Source organism: Zingiber officinale, chromosome 5A (genome assembly GCF_018446385.1).
Source record: "Zingiber officinale cultivar Zhangliang chromosome 5A, Zo_v1.1, whole genome shotgun sequence".
In the NCBI taxonomy this organism is placed as follows: domain Eukaryota; kingdom Viridiplantae; phylum Streptophyta; class Magnoliopsida; order Zingiberales; family Zingiberaceae; genus Zingiber; species Zingiber officinale.
In genome coordinates, this window is record NC_055994.1 from 2,335,976 (window position 1) to 2,359,304 (window position 23,329).

Below are 23,329 nucleotides of genomic sequence, written 5' to 3' on the forward strand. Positions count from 1 at the left end.
ACATACCTTGCAAATGGATTTTCTTGTAGTATCAGAGATTTCAATCCATTGAACTCACCACGCATATTTGAAGCTCCATCATATCCTTGGCCTCTCAATCTAGATAATGATAAACCATGTTGCACAAATAAAGCATCAATAGCCATTTTCAAAGAATGAGAACTGGTGTCAGGCACATGCACAACTGCAAGAAATCGTTCAATCACACATCCTTTTTTATTCACATACCTCAAAACAACTCCCATATGCTCCTTCACTGAACTGTCCCTAGCCTCATCAACCATCAAAGAAAAGAATTTATCTCCAATATCATTGATTATAGCAAGTGTAATCTCTGAAGCACAAGCACGTGTTAAATCCTTTTGAATTTTTGGGGAAGTCAATTGATTGTTTGCAGGAGCATTTTGTTTTATAACTTTAGAAACCTCTTCATTTCGTTGACTATACCATTCAAGCAACTCAATAAAATTACCTCTATTTGAAGAACTAGTTGACTCATCGTGTCCACGAAAGGGCAACCCTTGCTTCAATAGAAAGCGTGTCACATCCAACATTGCTGTTAAACGAGTCCGATAATCAATTTCCATATCGCGACTATGTACTCGTAAAATATTCCCCACACTATGCCTTTGATCTTAAAAAGCCTCAAATTGTATTCTAGCTTCATTGTGACAACTATTCACAGTCCCCATATGACGATTGAATCTTTCTAATGCCCTTTTCCAATTGTTGTATCCATCTTTTATAAAGGTATTATCTACATTTTCTTTATTTAAAGGTTTGAAGAGATAACACCAAAAACAAAATGCAGCATCTTTTGATATGTTATACTCTAGCCATGTATATTTTTTATACCAAGTTCCTTGAAAACTTCTTTCTTGATTACCAAAAGTTGTTTTCGGATACACATGACCATTTGGTTGACAAGGCCCTCGGAGCGCATACTCTCTTCGAGCTTGATCTCGAATAGTAATATCAAATTCTTCAATTGATTTTCGTAATCCCGGATCACTAACAATATCATCCAAATTCAATTCTACACGGGATTGATTTTCTACTTGTTCAATAACATTCGGCTCATTAGAGGAGCTAGAGCCGGAACTACGAGTTCGTTTAAAAAATCTCTCCATATCCTACACAAATAAATAACTAAAAATAAATTATGTAATGAACAACTACAAATGTAATGGAAAAATATATGTTGAACTAAAACTTTAATAAACTACCATAGACCACAGTACCATTGCCAATTTAATAGAAATATAGAATACTCATGGAAAACTAAATAGTCTAAACTATAAATGTAATTCTGCATCTTTTACAAAAAAATAAAATAAATAATAATGGAAAACTACCAATCTAATAGAAAACTAAACTATGGTAAATTCACTAAATTGTAATATGGACTGTACATTTTCAAAAAAAATCAAATAATAAAAAAATTTAAAACATAGCAAATCTAAGTTCTAACCTTGTGAAGAAATGGTGTTGAAGCTTGGATTTGGAGGCTTAGAGTTAGAGTCGAGAGAGACTGCGAGTTGGAGTTGGAGGCTGGAGACCTTGGTCCTTACTCCTTGGGCTTGGACTCTAGTCTCTAGAACCTTGGTTGGAGGCTTGGAGTTGGAGAGTTAGAGTTGGAACTTGGAGGAGAGTTGAGTAACTTGAGTGGGAGTGGGAGAAGAGCTGAGGACTGAGGAGGAAGAAGTGGAGTTAGGGACTTAGGGTTTGAACCGCCGTCTGCGAAATGTGAAGCAGCAGGCAGCAGCTGCAATTCTGCAAAGCAATTTGGGGCTTTTACTTTTTACCAACCCTGTTTAATGTTTTTTTTATTTAATTTATTTAACAATGGGCCCCACCTATTATTGTTTAATTAAAATTGGTAAAAAAAAAAAAACAGAACAAAACTTCGTCTTCTTGACACCACAAAGGACACGACGCACACCGCTTCACACTTCACGGTACGCCGCGCACTACACACGGCAAGACAGTGTCATGCGCCGGCACCATCGCCCCACCATGGGGAGGGCCATGGCGTCCGGCAATGGCGATGGCGATGGGCGTGCGGCGTCGGTCGGTGGAGGTGGAGGGTGAAGCCTCCTCATTCGGTGATGTATAGTGGGCGAAGTTGAAGTGAAGCCCCTCGCCCGCCGGGTGTCCAATCGCTGAAATGTGAGACCTTTCATCCGGTCGACGTGCGCCACCAACAGTACTTTTTCGATGGGTTGTTTGTCGACCGACGTTATTGAGCTCGCAAGTTTGGCTAACTCATCGGCTGCATGGTTCTCCGTTCGGGAATCTTTCGAATAAGAACCTCTCGGAAAGTAGCTTTAAGTTTTGGAAGGCCTCGGTAGAGTTTAAGCGAACTGTTGATTTTAAAGGTGCGAAAGTTCTTGGCGAGCTGTGAATCCGAATAGAGTGTCACCCGACCGGCTCCCACGTGCCTGCCTGCGATCCGGCTATGAGGGCCTCATACTTGCCTCATTGTTGGTAGCTTTGTAATCCAGTAGGAAGGATAAGTGCATCTTTTCTTCTTGCGGTGAGAATAGCAATATTCCAATTCCCCAAGCCGAGTGGAAGACCCATCCACATATATTCTCCACATAGCTTCCGCTCTGGCCTCTGCACTTCCGTCACAAAATCAGCCAAGGATTGCGCTTTGATCGCCGGCGGGCTGGTATTGGATGTCAAATTCACTCGGTTTTGTCGTCCACTTGATGGCCGTCCGGACGCTCGGATTCAACAAGATACTCTTCCTAGTGGACCTTCGTCAGGACAATAATGGTGTGAGCCAAGAAATATGGTCGGAGGTGCCGAGCGGTTAGAACCAAAGCAAAGGCCAACTTCTCGAGCCCAGTGTGAGATTCGACATCTTTTAAGATGTGGCTCAGAAAATACACCGGCTGCACTGGACCTTACAAGTGCCGAGCCTACAACATGCTCGGTTGAAGACAGATAAATATAAAGTGACTCACCCCGATCGGCTTGGCTAGTATAGGCAGAGAATTAAGATATGTCTTCAATTCCTCGAATGCTCGGTCGCATTCCTCGTCCCTGAAATTTAGTTGCCTTGCAAAATTTTGAAGAAAGGAGGCCCGGTCGGCCATTTTGGAGATGAATCGGGACAATGCGGTTATCCGACCGGTCAAACGCTGCACTTCGTATTTCTTGGAGGCGGCATGTCTTGTAGAGCTTTCACCTTGCTGGGATTAGCTTCAATTCCCCGGTCACTATATACCCCAAGAAACGCCTCCTTTTGCTCCGAACACTTCTGGGGATTTAGCTTGACTCCATATTTGCGTAGCGTTCGGAAGGTTTCTTCCATGTCCTTGAAGAGATCGGCCGCTCGGGCGGTTTTGATAAGAATGTCGTCCACATAAACTTCCAGATTCCGCCCGATCTGCTCTCTGAACACTTTGTTCATCAAGCGTTGATAGGTGGCCCCGGCATTTTTCAATCCGAACGGCATCACATTGTAGCAATATGTGTCGTCGGCCGTTACGAAGCTTACTTTTTCTTGATCTTCCCGGGCGAGCGGCACTTGATGATAGCCTTGGTAGGCGTCGAGCATACAAATTAATTCGCAGACGGCCGTAGAGTCCACCAGCTGATCTATCCGGGGCAGAGGATAAAAGTCCTTGGGGCATGCTTTGTTCAAGTCCCGAAAATCAATGCAGACTCTCCACTTGCCGCCCGGCTTGAAGACTAACACTACATTAGCCAACCAACTCGGAAACTGTACTTCTCGTATATGGCCGGCCTCCAGAAGCTTCTCGACCTCCGTCCGGATGATGGAATTCTGCTCGGCGCTGAAGTCCCTTTTTCGTTGCTTTACTGGCCGTGCGTCCGGTCGGACATGCAACTCATGCTGCGCTATGCTCGGCGAAATTCCGGGCAATTCATGTGTCGACCAGACGAATACATCATGATTTCGTCGGAGGCATTGGATCAGCTCCTCCTTCTGCTTCTCCTCCAGATCAGAGGCAACAAAAGTCGTGGCTTCCGATCGGGTCGGATGAATCTGCACTTCCTCTTTTTCTTCATAAATTAAAGAGGGTGGCTTTTCGGTGATGGCGTTTACCTCGATCCGGGGCGTTTCCCGAGCAGAATTGGCCTCTGCTCGGACCATCTCGATGTAACATCGCCGAGCTGCTACCTGATCTCCTCGTACCTCTCCCACATGGTCCTCCACGGGGAATTTGATCTATTGATGAAAAGTTGACACGACTGCCCGGAATTCGCTGAGTGCCGGTCGCCCCAAAATGACGTTGTAGGACGAGGGAGAGTCAACCACCACGAAGTTTGTTGTTCTCGTCCTCCTGAGCGGCTCTTCTCCCAGCGAGGTAGCCAGCCGGATCTGGCCGACCAGCTGAACTTCGTTACCCGTGAACCCGTAGAGCGGAGTCGTCATAGGTAGCAGCTCGGCTCGATCAATTTGCAGCTGATCGAACGCCCTCTTGAATATGATGTTGACTGAGCTCCCTGTGTCAACAAATACGCGGTGAATAGTGTAGTTGGCTATTACCGCATTGATGAGCAGAGCGTCGTCGTGAGGCACTTCAACTCCTTCCAAGTCCCCGGGCCCGAAACTGATTTCAGGTCCGCTTGCTCGCTCTCTGCTGCAACCGACGACATGGATTTGGAGCTGCCGAACGCTCGCCTTTCTTGCTCGATTGGAGTCTCCTCCGGTCGGCCCACCAGCGATGACATTTATCTCGCCTCGGGAAGTGTTGCTTTTATTTTCCTCTTCCCGAGCGGATGGTCGGGACCGTTCTCTGGACGCTCGGCGATTCTCTCGCCTGGGAGAGCGATGCCGATTGAGAGTCTGTTGCCGTGGCCTATCAACTCGCGTTCAATCGGCTTCCTGAATTCTCTGTCGCCGATCGACTGAGGGAGATCGCCGTCCAGCACTCCGTGGCACAGGATGAGCCACGAAGGGAAGACTTCGACAATCCCTGGTGTTGTGCGTATCCGTCCGGTGGAAGGAGCAAAACATCGGGGTCCACCTCTTCTTCGGTTTGGGCCGGGCGGCGGCTACCTCCTGCACATGGGACCGGACATGGGAAGATCAGATTGCTTCAACCCTTGGTCCTCTAGGCGGCTGATGAGCGGCGTGCTGTTTCCGCTCGGCTGGAGGAGGCTGCTCGGCGGGAGTTTCTTTTTTCCTGGCCGCCTGTGCTTCTTCCACGTTAATGTACTCGTTAGCCCGATGTAGCATGTGATCGTAATCCCGGGGCGGCTTTCGGATGAGCGATCGGAAGAAATCTCTATCCACTAGGCCTTGTGTGAAGGCATTCATCATAGTTTCCGAAGTGGCCGTTGGAATGTCCATCGCCACTTGGTTGAATCGCTGGATGTAAGCTCGAAGCGATTCCCGGGCCTCTTGCTTGATGGCGAACAGACTTACGCTTGTTTTTTGATAACGCCGACTGCTGGCGAAGTGGTGGAGGAAGGCCGTTCGGAAGTCCTTGAAGCTCGTGATGGATCCGTCCGGCAGCCTCCGGAACCACCGTTGATCCGATCCCGAGAGAGTGGTGAGAAAAACTCGGCACTTTACTCCATCTGTGTATTGATGGAGGGTTGCCGTGTTATCAAACTTACCCAGGTGATCATCCGGGTCGGTTGTCCCATTATACTCGCCGATCGTCGGGGGCGTGTAGTGCTTGGGCAGAGGGTCTCGTAGAATGACCTCTGAAAATTGGCGATTGATCCGCTCGGGCGACGCGTCCACTCGGGGGGCTTTCCCCTTTCTGTCATCTCGCTTAGGCATTTCGTCTGAAGAAGATCCTCTATCTCTGTGAGTTGGTAAGGCTTCAGGGGTGCGGAACAGAGCCCGATGAAATGCGGCGGTGGCAGGTGGTGCTTCCGTTCGGCCACCAGATGCTGATGTTGCTTGCTGCTCCGGCCGCTCCGCAGATGCTTTCTGTTTTTACTCCACAAGTTTGGCGGCCCTTATCTCGACCAGAGCGTCCAACTCTTCTTGTGAGAGTGCCACGGTATGTATTCTTCCAGCCTCGTCCATTGCCTCTGCTCAGATGCAGGTGCGTTCCCACAGACGGCGCCAAATTGATCCTGTCCGAACCAGGGGTCAACGAACGCTGGGGATGTGGCGCTCCCTGCTAGATCCTCGAGTGCTCCGGCGAACCTGCAACAAAACCGAGCCGGGAGGGGTGTCCCGGCGATGGCCCTCCGACGCTCAAGTCAGGCGAGGAATAACAAAGAGGTGGCTTAGAAACAGAAGACTCGTGTACCTCCGGTGAAGAAATGGAGACCTTATATAGACCTCTCGAAGGAGCCTGGACACGCCAATCAAAGTAATCACTTGCTTTCGACCATGCCCAAGTATGGGTCTGTCAGAAGGGCATCCATAAGGCCATACCGCTACTGTATCAACCTCTCCATGATGTGACGGCAAGATCCTCTATCATGAAATCTTGTGTACGACATAATCAATAGACATGCCTTTGCTGACATCCCATATCCCGAGCCGAACGAATAGGCCGTTCAGCTAACCTTTGTATCCTCGCCCTTATCCTGGCCGAACGGACCACCCGCTCGGCCCTTCGGTTCCACCCGCTCGGCCCTTCGGTTCCAGCCGGGCAGACACCCGCCTTGGCGTCGGAAACCCAAGCCGATGGCTGGGTTATATCTGGCTCCGCTTGGACCCGCTCAACTGCTCGACGCGGCCTTTACCCGCTTAGTCAGCCCTCCATCTGTCCTCAGGCTGGGACCCTTCAGGAAGTGGGTCCCCCATTCTTACCGCCGGATCAATGTGTTTATCTTTTTGGCACCTACACATATGGAGGAGGATATGTCCAGGTATGATATATTGTAGCCGCATGCACCATATTGCATGATTACATGCTAGGTGATTGACGACTTCATTATTGTTGAGCTCGTCGGCCGGCTATATGGGCCTGCACACAACGTCACCACTGCATGGGTAGTGGCACAGCACTCAGGGTGTGTATGGCAGGTTGCCCGGTGGTGCTCCGCTAGGACGCTCATGGGTAGCGTGACAGGAGCGTGGTAGCACACCGGGGTCCCTCCCCGTCATTGTGTACCGAGAGATGAAAGCATTACGCTCCCTCACTATGTTTGGGGTAGGAGGATAGGTGTACTCCGACAGCATCCCGTCCACTCGGTCACTCATCAGGGGTAGTGATGGCAGAGTGCACGGTTGTCATAGCCCTACCAACTCGGTCTCACCATCGTGTGTGAGACGGCTGAGCATGGTAGTAGGGGTGACCGGGACATGTCATTTGCATCATATGCACAGATTGCATTATTTGTGATTGATGCATTTTGGTGATTGCATATGATTGACATGCATACAGGTTATTTGCTTTTGCTCTGACTATTTTTATTTGTGTATGTTCACAATAAGTTGCACAAGCTTCGCAGGTAAGTACAGTTTATTTCAGTAATGCATTTTCTTATTATTCTTGCTATAGACTGTACTTTATGCCTATTGCTGGTTATTACAGTTTATTTCAGCTATGCATATCTGTTATACTGTTAGGAGACTGTACCGTAGGTTGTATTGTTAGGAAACTGTATTGTAGGCTCTATGGTTTAGTGTACTGTTGTACCATAGGATGTTACTGGTGGTTATATGCTGCTTTACATATCTATTGGATTACCTGCTGAGTTCTTTGAACTCACCCCGTTGTTACTATTTTTCAAGTTGAGGCCGTTGGGAGATATTCCAGTCGCTAGCCCCATTATCGCGAGGATTTTCTTTGTCAGATTATATTTTGCGTTTGCATCTTATATACTTGTATTGTGGGTTTGTATTGTGGACATTGAACATTCGGGTTTGCTGCTTTATTTTTCGCTGCGGATTTTCTCATTACTTCGTGGATTTTGTTTTCATCGTTGTAGTGGAGTAGGATGTTTACATATATCTTTGAGGATTCTTTATCGTCTTTCTATATTAAACTGCGTGGATTGATTATATGTTGAACTGTGTGGAATGTTGATATAAACTGCGTGATTTGTTTCTTATTTGTATTGTATTGTTCCGGCCGTGTGTGGCCGAGGTATAGATATATGTATTATGGATTCATATTATCACCCGTACAAGGGAGATGCTGTCGAAATTTCTTCTGACATGGACTACCTGGGGTGTGACAATTTATTTGGTATCAGAGCAGGTTTGCAATATCTGCTTCTGTGTTATTGATTTGTGAGTTTATCTGATACCAATTTATTTGGTATCAGAGCTATTTAGTATCAGAGCGGTTCTGATACTAGTTCTTATGAGTTTTGCGAGCTTATCTGGATATTTTTGGATTGTACGGATTTCCGTCGATTTTATCGTTTCGGAATTCCGAGGTATTTTGACGAGGTTCTATTGGGGGCTAAGCAGCGACAGGACATCTCCAGACAGCAAACAGGTAAATTTAGGTAATTTTATAGTTCTTATACCTGTAGTGATATCTGGGTAACATTTTATTTACATATATGACACATACATGTATTTCGGTACCGAGACGTGGTCGCCCCCGTAAGAGGGCGATAGATTCTTTGGAAATAGAGTCTCGAGAGAGATCTGCTAGGGTCGAGCTTGTCTGTTAGGGACAAACTTGTCAAGATATTATAGGCACGTCGGATTATAAGACCCCGACGGTTCCGACTTCAGAGGTAGATACCTCGACTGTACCACAAGTGGTACCACCATCGTCATATCAGGCACCTCCCCCATAAGTAGTACTCGCGGTATACTCGGCACCCTCTCTAGACATGCCTGTTACTACATACTCGGTATTACTATAGATACCTGTGTCAGTTACTATATACTAGGCACCCACACCGGTAGTACCGGTTACTTCTTACCCGGTACTGCCCACCGTACTTTTAGTACTTATGTCAACCCTGTAGTTCCACCAGCAGTACCCACCACGGTTTATACGGCAGCACCAGTAGTACCTCCTCCGACTTATCCAGTAGTACCACCCATAGGATCAGCTCCAGTGGTTCTGTCTAGTTCCGTAGCAATATCTACGGATATGGTTGCAGCACTGGCATGGATCCCAGCCTTAGCGGAGTTGGTGAAAAGATTGATTTATGCTATTTCGCGGGGAGACTGATCTGAGCGTGGCTCAATCTTGGATAGAGTCTATAGAGCGGACATTCTTTTGCATGGCTGCTCCGAGTTGGAGAAGTCTGAGCTGGCTGCTTACCACTTACGAGATGGGGCAGAGATATAGTGGGACACGCAACGCTCGATTATAGGCGAGCAGCATATTTCCTGGATGAGATTTAGGGAGGCATTCAAGAGTCAGTATTTTCCCCGAGCGTATTAGATGACTCGTCGGTAGGATTTTCTGAGTGTTCAGCAGAATAATCGCTCAGTGATGGAGTATAATGTCGAATTTAATTGGTTGGCCAGATTCTGTCCTGAGTTAGTTGTCGAGGATAGATCTCGTATGCTTCAGTTTGCCCAGGGACTAGACGGGCATCTTCAGGTGAAGATTGCCGGTTTTGGTAGTTCATCATACATAGAGGCACTGGATAGAGCTCTTATGATTGAGTCTACTCATCAGAGAGTGAACGCAGACAAGAAGAGGGAGCAGACTGATCGGACTTCCAGATAGATCCAGCAGCCACAGATTACGAGACAATAGCATAACAGTCGCACTCAGATGGGTCAGAGTACTTCTGGGTCATCTGGACGACCCCAGAAGTCAGGACGATCTTCATCTAGACGTTCCTGGTCTTCTTAGTAGAACCGAAAACGGTCCATCGGTGACTCTCACTACACTCGACGTGGATCCTGAGATCACACCATCTCTGCATGTACTCTGGGACAGTCAGTTTGTTATTATTGCAAACTGCCTGGACATTTGAGCTGTGACTGTTCGCTGAAGGCTCAGCATGTAGCTTCCGGAGTCTCTGTTCCAGGAGGACAGTTTGGTCAGTCCGAGACTCAGCGAGGTGGACCGAAAGCCCAATCTTTGCATCGTCAGCAAAGGACGGCTCCCCCTGCAGCAGCTGCATACGGCATGCACGGGCAGGAGCATTCCAGTGTCCTTGTAGAGAACCCCACGGTATTCCACCTTAGTGTTCTCCTGTATTATTCGTCAAGAAGAAGGACGGTACTCTGAGGTTGTGCATCGATTATAGGCAGCTGAATACAGTGACTATCAGAAATAAGTATCCCTTGCCACGGATTGAGGATTTATTTGATCAGCTCAGAGATACATCAGTGTATTCTAAGATTAATTTGTGGTCTGGATATCATCAGCTGAGAGTTAGAGATTCTGATATTCAGAAGACAACATTTCACATCAGATACGGACATTACGAGTTTTTAGTAATGCAATTTGGGCTTACCAATTCTCCTACAGTATTTATGGATCTGATGAACCGTATCTTTCTGGAGTACCTAGATCAGTTTGTTATTGTGTTTATCGATGATATATTGATCTATTCGCGTTCTGAGGAGGAGCACGCGCAGCATCTCCGCATAGTCTTGGAGACTCTGCGACGACATCATCTGTATGCGAAGTTTAGTAAGTGTGCATTTTGGCTATCTTCAGTTGGTTTTCTGGGACACGTGGTGTCAAGCTGAGGTATTTCAGTAGATCCTCAGAAGATCGAGGCTATCACTAGCTGGGAGCAGCCGAAGTCAGTCCAGGAGATCCGCAGTTTCTTAGGACTGGCTGGATATTATAGACGATTCGTTGAGGGTTTCTCCAGTATTGCTATGCCGTTGACACGTCTGACTAGGAAAGGCGTGAAGTTCACGTAGTTAGAGGCTTGCGAGACCAGCTTCCAGGAGCTGAAGCGGAGATTAGTATCAACACCGGTTTTGGTTTTACCTTCTGGTGATGATGGATTCGTACTTTACACAAACGCATCTCTTCAGGGCTTAGGCGCTGTTTTGATGCAGCATGGTACGGTAGTCTCCTATGCTTCTCGTCAGTTGAAGGAGCATGAGAAGAACTACCCAGTACATGATTTAGAGCTAGCCGCTATTATCTTTGCTTTGAAGATTTGGCGACATCATCTTTATGGTATTACTTTTGAGATTCTTACTGATCATAAGAGTCTCAAATATATTTTCACACAGAAGGGACTTAATCTCCGACAGAGGAGATGGATGAAGTTCCTAAAGGATTATAATTGTACTATTAGCTACCATCCGGGTAAAGCTAATGTGGTTGTTGATGCACTTAGCAGGAAGTCCAGAGGGACTTTATCTTGTCACCAAGTTTTAGTCACGGACTTGATTCAGGGATTCTCCGAGTTGGGCCTTGAGGAGAAGGGACGGACAGAGCAGGGTATTCTTGTTACCATGGTTGCTCAGTCATCGATCAGGATGAGGATTCGAGAGGCCCAGGCCGGAGATCAGCATTTACAGTTCATTGGCAGCCAGATAGCTTCCGGACAGCAGACCGAGTTTACACGAGATGATGAGGGGATTGTTTATTTCCGAGGTAGATTATGTGTACCTCAGTCTCACCCGGTCATGCAGGAATTACTTTAGGAGGCTCATCGTTCAAGATTTGCTATCCACCCAGGTGAGACCCATATGTATCGTGATTTGAGACGTTCCTATTGGTGGAACGGTATGAAGAAAGACATAACATATTTTGTAACTAGATGTCTTATCTGTCAGCAGGTGAAGGCTGAGCACCAGAGACCTGCTGGTTTACTTCAGAGGATCCCTATTCCAGAGTGGAAGTGGGAGCATATTACTATGGATTTTGTGGTAGGATTGCCTAGGACTCGACGAGGCCATGATGCGATTTGGGTAATCGTTGACCGATTAACCAAATCTGCACATTTTATAGCAATCCGGAAGACTAATTCTCTGGATCGATTAGCAGAGCTATATTGTCGTGAGATTATCAGGTTGCATGGTGTTCCTTTGAGTATTATATCAGATAGAGACCCACGATTCGCATCCCGGTTTTGGCAGAGTCTGCAGCAGGCCTTGGGCACAGAGCTTCGTTTCAGTACGACCTTCCATCCGTAGACAAATGGACAGTCAGAGCGGACCATTCATACTTTGGAGGACTTACTGAGGTCTTGCGTTATGGATTTCAGAGGCAGTTGGGAGGACCATCTGCCATTGGTAGAGTTAGCTTACAACAATAGCTATCATTCGGCTATCCAGATGGCACCGTTTGAGGCGTTGTATGGTAGACCTTGTCGGACACCCACCCTCTAGGAGGAGGTTGGGGAGGCACAGCTGCTAGGACCTCAGAGGACCCAGCAGGATGCAGAGTTAATTCGTACTATCAGACGGAGGATGTCAGAGGCTCAGGACCGTCAGAAGAGTTATGTTGATTGGCGATGGAGACCCCTGGAGTTCTCTATTGGTGATCATGTATTTTTGAGAGTTTCATCCACGAAAGGGGTGAAGAGATTTGGTCTTCGAGGTAAGTTAGCTCCACGATATATTGGGCCATTCCAGATCTTGGAGAGGATTGGAGCAGTAGCTTACCGTTTGGCGCTACCACCATCTCTAGCTGGCATCCACGATGTATTCCATGTATCTATGCTGAGGAGATACGTATCCGATCCGGCACATGTTCTGTCAGATGTATCAGTTCCTATTCAGCCTGACGTCACTTACGAGGAGATTCCGATACGGATTCTGGACCATAGGAAGCGTCAGTTGTAGAACAAGACGGTCCGGTTGGTTAAAGTCGGATGGCAGTATCATTTTGACGAGGAGGCTACGTGGGAGCTGGAGGATACAATCCGAGCTCGATACCCCCATCTTTTTACTTGAGGTATGTGAGTTAGAGTTCCTTTCAGCATTTATACTGTTTGGTTATATTATAGTGTTTGCTGTTGGTTATAGCGAAATTTGGGGACCAAATTTTTATTAGTAGGGGAAAATGTGAGATATCGAAAATTTAAATAATAGTGTTATTTGATAAATAGCCTTATAAATTTTTTCTGGAATTTTTAGAAATTTTCTGAGAATTTTTCGAAGCTCGTACGACGGGTTTTGAGGGGATCAATTACGGGTACGGATAAAGCCTGTTTGGGATACCCGTTTAAGTGAGGAAATATTGATTATATAAATTTTATTTCCTTTTTCTTTTTATTTCTTTTCTCCCCCAAAACCCTATTGTCGATCCTTTTTCCCAACCTCTCACGATCCCGACTCTTTTCCCCTCTCTGCCTCGACATGATTCCGACCTCCCTCTACTTCTCTGTTCCCTCTTCTCTCGCGGACGACTCAACGCCGAGGCTGGAGGAGGCTTGTCACCGGAGCTTGATGGTGACGAGGAAGACAAGCTAGATCTGATGTAGGGGTGTTGTTCGGTGGATTCGGCGGCCTAGTGTTGACGACGAGGTGGCTAGGGCACAACAGGTGCACGATCTGTGTCGTCCCTAGCCTATCAACCCTTCGTTCCTTCTCCACGAGCTGCTCACAGAGCAATCGACGTCTTCTCAGCCGGATCGGGTTGTGCGACGTTGTCCAGAGGTGATCGATAGAGGTAAGAGTTGTCGAGCATTTCATAGATTCAAGGTTTTTGTTCGATTGGGTTCTGTTCCTCATTGATTCTTCTGTTTTGGTTAGGGAAAGGTATCGGATCAATTATGCTGGATTTTTTCTTGATTAGACCTTGAATCTTCACTTCTTTGCTACGGATTGAGCTCACGGGATTAAAGAGGTTAAGGTAAGATGAGTAGATTGTTTTCTTGAATTAGGTTGTTGTTGGAAAATTTGATTGATCCATGATCTTCAATCTTAATCTGATCAAGGAATTTCGGCTTGATTCATTGTTTAATCCAATGAGGTTAGTTTCTGCGATTCGGAAGGTGAATCCATCAGTGAGGTTCTGTAACGACCACCCTTCTTACTACTACTACTCTCTAAGGTGACCGTTACTTAACTATTAACTCTACTTAACTGGTGTGATCGAAACCACAAGTAATCCCTACCGAAAAATTTCGACAGAGTCTCCCCTGTACCGGTGACCAAATTCATCAATACATGCAAATAATAACCATCAACCACATGCGGCTGGTATATATACTTCACAACCATGCGGTAATAACAATCTAAACAAAGATGAACTCAAATGACATGAACTATAAATTACAATCTCAAACGTTTACAGTCCACTAAAACATGGAAAACTTAGTAATAAAGAAAGAAAACTAAAAGAACTCTTTTCTAGCCCCAAGACTTCCATAGTCCTGGCATCACACACCATCCGCACCACCTTGTCGCCTTCCTTGCTAGATCTTTACCTTTCCTTTATTTGCAGTAAGAGGAAATGCAATCTATAAGCAAAATTTGCTTAGTAATCGCTATCTAACTCACAAAAACACGAATATGCATGTATACAGAAAGAACTAGAAACTATATACTCTAAAAGAAAGTAAAGCATAAACATATCTGCTCATGTCAAACCAATAGCAAAAAAAAGCTAAGGAATCTACTCATGTAATTCTAATAGCTAATCATGCTATATAAGGATAAAATTGCATGCTGGTAGATAAAGCTAATCATGCTAAATATCAAATCAGGAAACAAACAAAACTAATACTGCATGCTTCAAATTAAAGGAAGCTAAACCTACTGACTCTAAGCATAAATGGTGCTTGTTTCAAAACTTATACTTTATTATTTTAAAATAATAATCAACTTCTTTCTTGGGCCCAGGCTTAGTACCAATGCGCGCTCCCTAATAGAGACTGTGGTAGCTAGTCATCAGTCCTACGAGGGTAAAGACCTTGGTCTTACTAGGGCCAAGACCTTGGAATTGGTCACCTGGATTTGTTTAATGACAACCTTGGAAGTCGGGTACTAGCCTTTCTTTAAAATAAAATACTTATTTTCTTTTTATGTTCTTATAATAAAATGCCTTGGCATTTCTTTGAGCACTTGATGTGCTGTTGATCCCAATACTTAAAATTTAGGGATTCTATCAAGACCTTGGTCTTTTCTCACTTATAACTACTCATTATAGCAAGGAAAGTCTAAACTAAATGCTATGTATATATACGTATATGCTATAATCTGTTCATGCACATCTTAAAGCAAGGGAAAAAAATTAGCATACTACACTTATAAAAATCTGCACTTAAGTTCAATAAAATTGCTTAATAAAATTCTGGCTGTTCATGCTAGTTAATTGCAAAGGAACATCTAACTAAAATGTTATTCATACTAACATAATAAGAAAATATTCACGCTTGTTAAACTAGCAAACTTCTTAAACTATCTACTCAAAATAAGGGGTTGTTTATGTACAGTAATTAACAAGGAGAAATCAAAACTAAGATGCTACCCAAGATCTAAACAGTAAGCTTGAGATGAGGGCTATTCATGCACGGCAGTAACTAAATGGTTCTAAAACTGCACACTTTAGATTAAGGTAAATGGCCGTTTGTTCTTGTTAAATGACACGAAAGTGACGGAAATGCTAATGTTTACATGCTGGAACTTAAGGTTGTTCATACTCATGAAACGCAAGGAAACTAATACTACATATTTTGAACAAAGGCTATTCTTGCTCATCAAGGGAATAGTAAACTTCTAATCTGTACACTCGAAATAAGGCTATTCTGGCTTGTTAAAGGGCCCAAACACGATAGATACATCAACAAGCTTAGAGTAATACAGCAAGGTAATCAACTGAAACTAAAGAACCTAAAGTGCTTAATATCAGGGCTGATCTTGCCCCATGATCAGCAAAAGAAAGATCTAGCCGAATCACTAAGGGTGTTCTAAATCCAAAACTTGCTGAAACAAAACTTCTAGAATTTCATGCGTGCTCCGGAAACAAAGAAGGAACAAGAATCCGAAAACTATCCTACTGCAGGTGAGTAGCGACTTACACTTGCTTTTAGGACTTACAACCGGAGGAAGACCTAGGGTTCGGATGAGCCCCCAACCGAAGGAGGAAGAAGATTCTAGGGTTTGGAAACTTGCAACTTTCGGCCTCTTCTTGTGCCCGCGCGCTCTCCTTGCCGAGAGAAGCTCGGACTTGTGAAGAATCCGCGGAGGAGGGAGCTTGCCGGCCGCCGGAGTCGCCTAGGTGCGTGCTGCGGTTTTCGCCCGAGAAAGGAAGACGTCGCGCGCCGTCGCGAGCGTGAGAGGAGAAGAGAGGTTCGGGTGAGAAAAGTTTAGGGTTCGGGAAAAAACTTAAACCTTTTCTTATAACTAAGATTTTTATTAATTACTATACCTTAAATATTATTCACTCTTTCCTTAATTAACAAAGCCCGCTGGCACAGTTGGTTGGCTGCGTTCTGCTTAATGCGTGGCTCGCGGGTTCGAATCTTGGCTGCATCCCTTCTTATTCCAATTTATTTCCAATTTCTTAACTACTGCTTAAATATATTTCACTTCCTGATTTGCCAGTACACTTGGTCCCCTCAGTCGCACCCTTTTTATTTCGATTTATTTTAAATGTTCCAACTATAGCTTAAATATATTTCGATGTAGGTTTAATTAAGAAATAATCGGCTGGTCTGTTGGTTAAGCGAATCTCTACTTAACCCGAGGTTTCTGGTTCAAACCTCAGCTTTGACAATTTTTTTGTCAAAACTTCATTCGTTTAGTAAAAATACCAAACGACCTCCAAATATTGCATAAAAATACTCTAAAAATTCCTAAAAATCTCTAGAATATTTTTAAAACATTTCCAAATATTTTTAAGGACATTTAGAACTTGAAATAGGGAAAATTGGGTCGGTACAGGTTCTGTGCTCTTGCTGTGGATCTGGAATTGGGTTTTGTGGCTTCTTGGTTCCAGCAGTAACCCTTCCAACAGCAACAGCCACTTAGTTCCAGCATTTTGTTCGGCTGTGAATCGAGGTATGCGTAGGGATTTTGATTACATGTTCATACATAGGTTTGATTTAAGGTTGTAATTAGTTGTTGATTGTGATTAGATTTATTTGTTTATATTAATCTAATGGAATGATTAGGGTTAAGGTAATTAACCCTAGTCAACCATTGGATTTCTAATCTAATTGGTGATTAGGGATTAGGTAACTAACCCTAATTGACTGTTAGATTTATTTAGGTAGGTTGAGATGGTGTTGATTAGGGTTTTACCCTAATTTAGTATTAGGGATTTTATTTAGCTATTCATTTGGATTTAGCTAAATAAAATATTTATATGTTGTTTGACGCAGGACTCTGATTCGAGATGGGCGTCTCGACTTCGGATTTGGATTGTACCTTCTATTTGAGGCAGGTACCCTTTGACTTATCTTTTCGATATTGTCTTATGATATGTATAGTTTATATATAATTACTAGTGATTGGTAGTTTAGTACTTTCTCTGAGTTTAGTTTAGTTGATGCCTGATACATGCTTATACTGTTAGTTGCTATACATTAGTCTGACCTGTTTTTCTTTCTGGCTATGCTTATCTATGTTCATAGAGATAGAGGTATCTATTATGCTTCCCTCTATACTGGATTAGTTGATAGATATGTTGGATATGTGATGTTGGATTCATGTTATTTATTATTCTTGTTATCTATGTGTTTATCTTTTTGGCACCTACACATATGGAGGAGGATATGTCCAGGTATGATATATTGTAGCCGCATACACCATATTGCATGATTGCATGCTGGGTGATTGACGACTCCATTATTGTTGAGCTCGTCGGCCGGCTATATGGGCCTGCACACAACGTCACCACTGCATGGGTAGTGGCACAACACTCAGGGTGTGTATGGCAGGTTGCCCGGTGGTGCTCCGCTAGGACGCTCATGGGTAGCGTGACAGGAGCGTGGTAGCACACCGGGGTCCCTCTCCGTCATTGTGTACCGAGAGATGAGAGCATTACGCTCCCTCACTATGTTTGGGGTAGGAGGATAGGTGTACTCCGACAGCATCCCGTCCACTCGGTCACTCATCAGGGGTAGTGATGGCAGAGTGCACGGTTGTCATAGCCCTACCAACTCGATCTCACCATCGTGTGTGAGACGGCTGAGCATGGTAGTAGGGGTGACCAGGACATGTCATTTGCATCATATGCACAGATTGTATTATTTGTGATTGATGCATTTTGGTGATTGCATATGATTGACATGCATACAGGTTATTTGCTTTTGCTCTGACTATTTTTATTTATGTATGTTCACAGTAAGTTGCACAAGCCTCGCAGGTAAGTACAGTTTATTTCAGTAATGCATTTTCTTATTATTCTTGCTATAGATTGTACTTTATGCCTATTGCTGGTTATTACAGTTTATTTCAGCTATGCATATCTGTTATACTGTTAGGAGACTGTACCGTAGGTTGTACTGTTAGGAAACTGTACTGTAGGCTCTATGGTTTAGTGTACTGTACCATAGGATGTTACTGGTGGTTATATGTTGCTGTACATATCTATTGGATTACCTGCTGAGTTCTTTGAACTCACCCCGTTGTTACTATTTTTCAGGTTGAGACCGTCGGGAGATATTCCAGTCGCTAGCCCCATTATCGCGAGGATTTTCTTTGTCATATTATATTTTGCGTTTGCATCTTATATACTTGTATTGTGGACATTGAACATTCAGGTTTGCTACTTTGTTTTTCGCTGCGGATTTTCTCATTACTTCGTGGATTTTGTTTTCTTCGTTGTAGTGGAGTAGGATGTTTACATATATCTTTCAGGATTTTTTTATCATCTTTCTATATTAAACTGCGTGAATTGATTATATGTTGAACTGTGTGGAATGTTGATATAAATTGCGTGGTTTGTTTCTTATTTGTATTGTATTGTTCCGGCCGTGTGTGGCCGAGGTATAGATATATGTATTCTGGATTCATATTGTCACCTGTACAGGGGAGATGCTGTCGAAATTTCTTCTGACAGGAACTACCTGGGGCGTGACATTTAGTATATTCTTTTTTCTTCGTATATTTATCTTTCAAGCACTACTAATCCCAAGACAAAAGTCTTGGAAATATTTTTTAAATCTTTTCTTGCAAGAATGTCGATATCATATCAAGAAGGACGAAGTACCTATGACCCTCCTCCGTATGATCAAGTATACTTCAGTTCTTGGAGGCAAATGATGGAATGCTTCGTTGGAAGTAACAATTTCGACAACTGGATCGCACTAAGACAACCTTCTCGAAACTCAGAATCGAACAAAAAGGTAATGAATATGTTAATAGATATTTTGCCTAATGAAGTTTTGTGTCAACTAGAAGGTTACAAGAATGCATTCGAGATGTGGACCAAGTTGATCAAGCTTCACGAGACCCCGTCGAGGCTAGAAGATCAAGGCGAAAGTGAGTCCGAATCCGAATCCGAAGAGCTATCCTCAGAACCAGATCTAGAAGATCTAGACTAAATCAGCTTCATCGCTCTAGTGGCTGAGGAGGAGGCTAATGGATCTGAACCCGAGTCTGACCGAACACTTGAGCCTGAATCCGAAACGGCAATGGTCAAAGGGGAGAATCCTAATGAGGATTCAAAAGGTAATATTTTAAATACAAAATTTAAAGAACACATAACGTGTTTTAATTGCAGTGAAAAGGGGCACTACAAAAATAAATGCCCGATGAGTCGATCTGCACAACCGGAGGCAAAGGAGGAGCCGAAGCCTAGAGTCCAGAAAAGGAAGGACCACATCGAATGTTTCAAGTGTAAAAAGATGAGACACTACAAATCTCAATGCCCGGAGAAAAGACTCAAGGATTCAGGGGGAGCTAGTATGGTAAATAATTTTAAATTATATGAAAATTTACATGCTTTAGATCCTTCTTGCTTGAATGGTAATATAAAATTAAAAATGCATGAAAATTCAACATTAAAATTACTTAACAAAAATTATCTAACTAATAAAAACTTAATTAATTCAAATATAATTAAAATTGATCAAATCAACTCAAATCTTAATCAAGACCCCAATTCAGTTAATCAAAGTTTATTGATTCAAGATAATTTGAATTTAAATCAAAACAATAATTATCTAGAATTAAATAAACATAATTTAACAAAAAATTTAAATAAAAATAAGAAACTAAACTATAAATCAAAGTTTAGAAAATTAGAAAAACAAAATAATGTTTTGCAAAATAAACTTGTTAAACTAGAAAACATTATTAAATTTTTTTTCAACTCACAAAATCTAGATTATAAATCAAAACCTAATTATAATCATGTACCCCGTAATTATGAAACAAATTAATAATAATAATAACAACAATAAGAATAAATCAATAAAACAACAATAACACAATAAATAAACAACTAAACAATAATAAATTATGTATGACTTGTTTGAATTGTGTGACTTGCCATGTTCATGCATATTTATCTATTATTTAACATGTCATGCATTTTTTCTTTATGCTACTAGTTTAGAATGGTTAGATTAAAAAGGTTTACCAAACCCTACAACATAGCACCGGAATGGATTGGGATGATAGTACGTCAAGGAACCTTTGTCGAAGGCATGTCTAGGCTGAATATGGAATTCTACCTGGTGCACTAGACTTAGTGGATCTGACCGAAACTACCCCAGTTTAACATAGACTAGTTAGACCAAAATTTAGTATTAAGTTTTTTGGGCAGGAACAGTTTGGAAAGTCTTCAGCAAGTGGTCTAATGATATTCAAGTAGATCATATGCCTCGCCACTGAACTGAAACTTATCCTTAGGACGCCTGCTTGATTAACCCAAAGCTAAGTTTGAATCTAACATGGATTCAATAACCTCTTCAATTCTAATTAACTCAAACTTAATTTAATTAAAACTTAATTCAATTATAATTCAATTTTAATTAATTCAAACTAAATTCAATTCAATTAAAACTTAAGTAAAACTTAATTCAAATTTAATTCAAACTTAATTCAAACCTAACTTAATTCAAACTTAATTCAAACCTAACTTAATTCAAATCTAATTCAAACCTAACTTAATTAAAAATTATTTTTTAATTAAAATTATTTTATAAAACTTAATTAAAATTATTTTAAAAAAAATAATTAAAATTATTTTAAAAACTTAATAAAAAACTTAATTAAAATTATTTTTAAAAAACTTAATTAAAATTATTTTAAAACTTAATTAAAATTATTTTAAAACTTAATTAAAATTATTTTAAAACTTAATTAAAATTATTAAAAACTTAATTAAAATTATTTTAAAAACTTAATTAAAATTATTTTAAAACTTAATTAAAATTATTTAAAAAAAAACTTAATTAAAATTATTTTAAAAACTTAATTAAAATTATTTTAAAACTTAATTAAAATTATTTTAAAATTTAATTAAAATTATTTTAAAACTTAATTAAAATTATTTTAAAAACTTAATTAAAATTATTTTTAAACTTAATTAAAATTTTTTTTAGCTTAATTAAAATTATTTTAAAACTTAATACACTTAATTAATTCTTAATAAATCTCAACTTGAAATCTTAACGTTAATCAACAAATAAAGTTCTTTAACCTTAAACAAAATTAAATTTTTATAACTAATCCTAAAATCTTTACCTAATTCCTAAGAAATTAATAATAATTCATAATCAATTAATTCGTAACTATTAATAATGAAACTTTAATCAACAATTAAAATTAATTCTTACTCTAATTAATAATAATACTAAATTAAATTGAAATTAATTTTAAATTATGTTTAAATCAATCAATAATCTAGCAATCAACCTATAACCATAGCTATTAAAAACAATTCTTAGTCTAATCCACTTAATAACTTTACAATTTCTAAACTAAACATTAACTCAATTAATTCACAAAATAAATATTACCATCTATTTAACTTACAATAATCAAAGTTTAACTAAAATTTAAGTTTCACCAAATTCAAAATCAATAAAGCCATCTCACACAATTATAGGATTACCATACTTGAAAATTTAGAATGGGTGAGATGCTAAGAGAATTAAAATTTAAAATTATTTTAAACATGTTTTGAAAACTTATATATCTATTTTCTTAAGAATTATTTTCAAATTTTGATTGATGATTGATTGAGTGTATTATATATATAAATTATTGTTATTCACTGCCTAAGTCTTTAGAACCTTAAGTCAATCGTGACCCTTAGACACACATAGAAAAGTCTTCCTTGTGGGTAACAAGGATATCTAAAAATAGTGTCTAGTTAAGGGGGAGAGACTTGATTGTAGGACATATTTTCTGAAAACATATTGTGAAAAATGTTTCAAAACACTCTTTGAAAATTGCTTGATAAAACTTTTTTAATCTTAAAATCTCTTAATCAATTTTTTTTTACGAAAATTATTATTTTTACAAAATTATTCTTCAAGCATTATCTTTTCAAAATCATATTTTTCAAACTCATACTTTTTGAAAAATCATAGCTTGAAAAATACTTTGAAAATTCCTCTACAACTTTATGTTTCATACTTTGAAATATTCTTTGCAAATAAGAAAAAAAAAATACTTAGTGCATAAGAAAAGTATTTTTGAAAGAAATTCTAAGAATTTTTTGCAAGCATTAAAACTTCTATATCATATTTTTGCAAAAATACTTTATGTCTTGGAATACTTTTTGAAATATATTCTTGAAAGATTTTACTTAGTGCATTCTTCAAAATTATTTTAAAAAAGATACTGTAAATTTACTCAATTTTTTAATGGAATAAGGCTTTTTCAAAATCTCTATGACTCATTTTTGAAAACTCTATTATACATCAAATGGATGAGGGAATACCTTAGGCATATCCTGACAATATTTAAAAGTATTCCATCATTGTTGGTGCAAAACTTAGGAATCCTTAGCAATTAAAGTCATTTATGAAGAGTTCTTTTTGTTGTATGACAAAAGGGGGAGAAGAAGGGTTTAAGTTAGAAATCTAAATCTTTTTGAATTGACCTAACTTAAACATATTTGTCAAACATAAAAAAGGGGGAGATTGTTGGTGAATCGACCTCCAAGGTTTTAATGTCAGAAAAAAATGTTTAAGTATGCTTAAGTATGTATGGAGCTTGATCTAGGGAAGTCCTAGTTGTAGGCTAGGCAAGGGAAGTCCTAGTTGGAGGCTAGGCAAGGAGGGAAATCTTGGTATATCGTGGAAGGCAGGTGGATAGGTCTGGAGGACTTGATCCCTGGGTAGCCGAATACTGAGTCCTAGTTGTAGGCTAGGTAAGGGAAATCTCGGTATGTCGTGGAAGCCAAGTGGATAGGTCTGGAGGACTTGATCCCTGGGTAGCCGAATACTGAGTCTTGGTGAGTGAAGCCAAGTGGAGAAAATCCTAGGGGGTGATAACCTTAGGTAACGAGAAGTCTTGGAGGAGTGAACTCCAAGCAAGGTTGATCGGATGGTTTCCGGTCGACCGCGCGCGGTCGACCGGACCAGCAGATCTCAGTAAATCTAGGTTTAGGTTTATCATTGTTTTCTA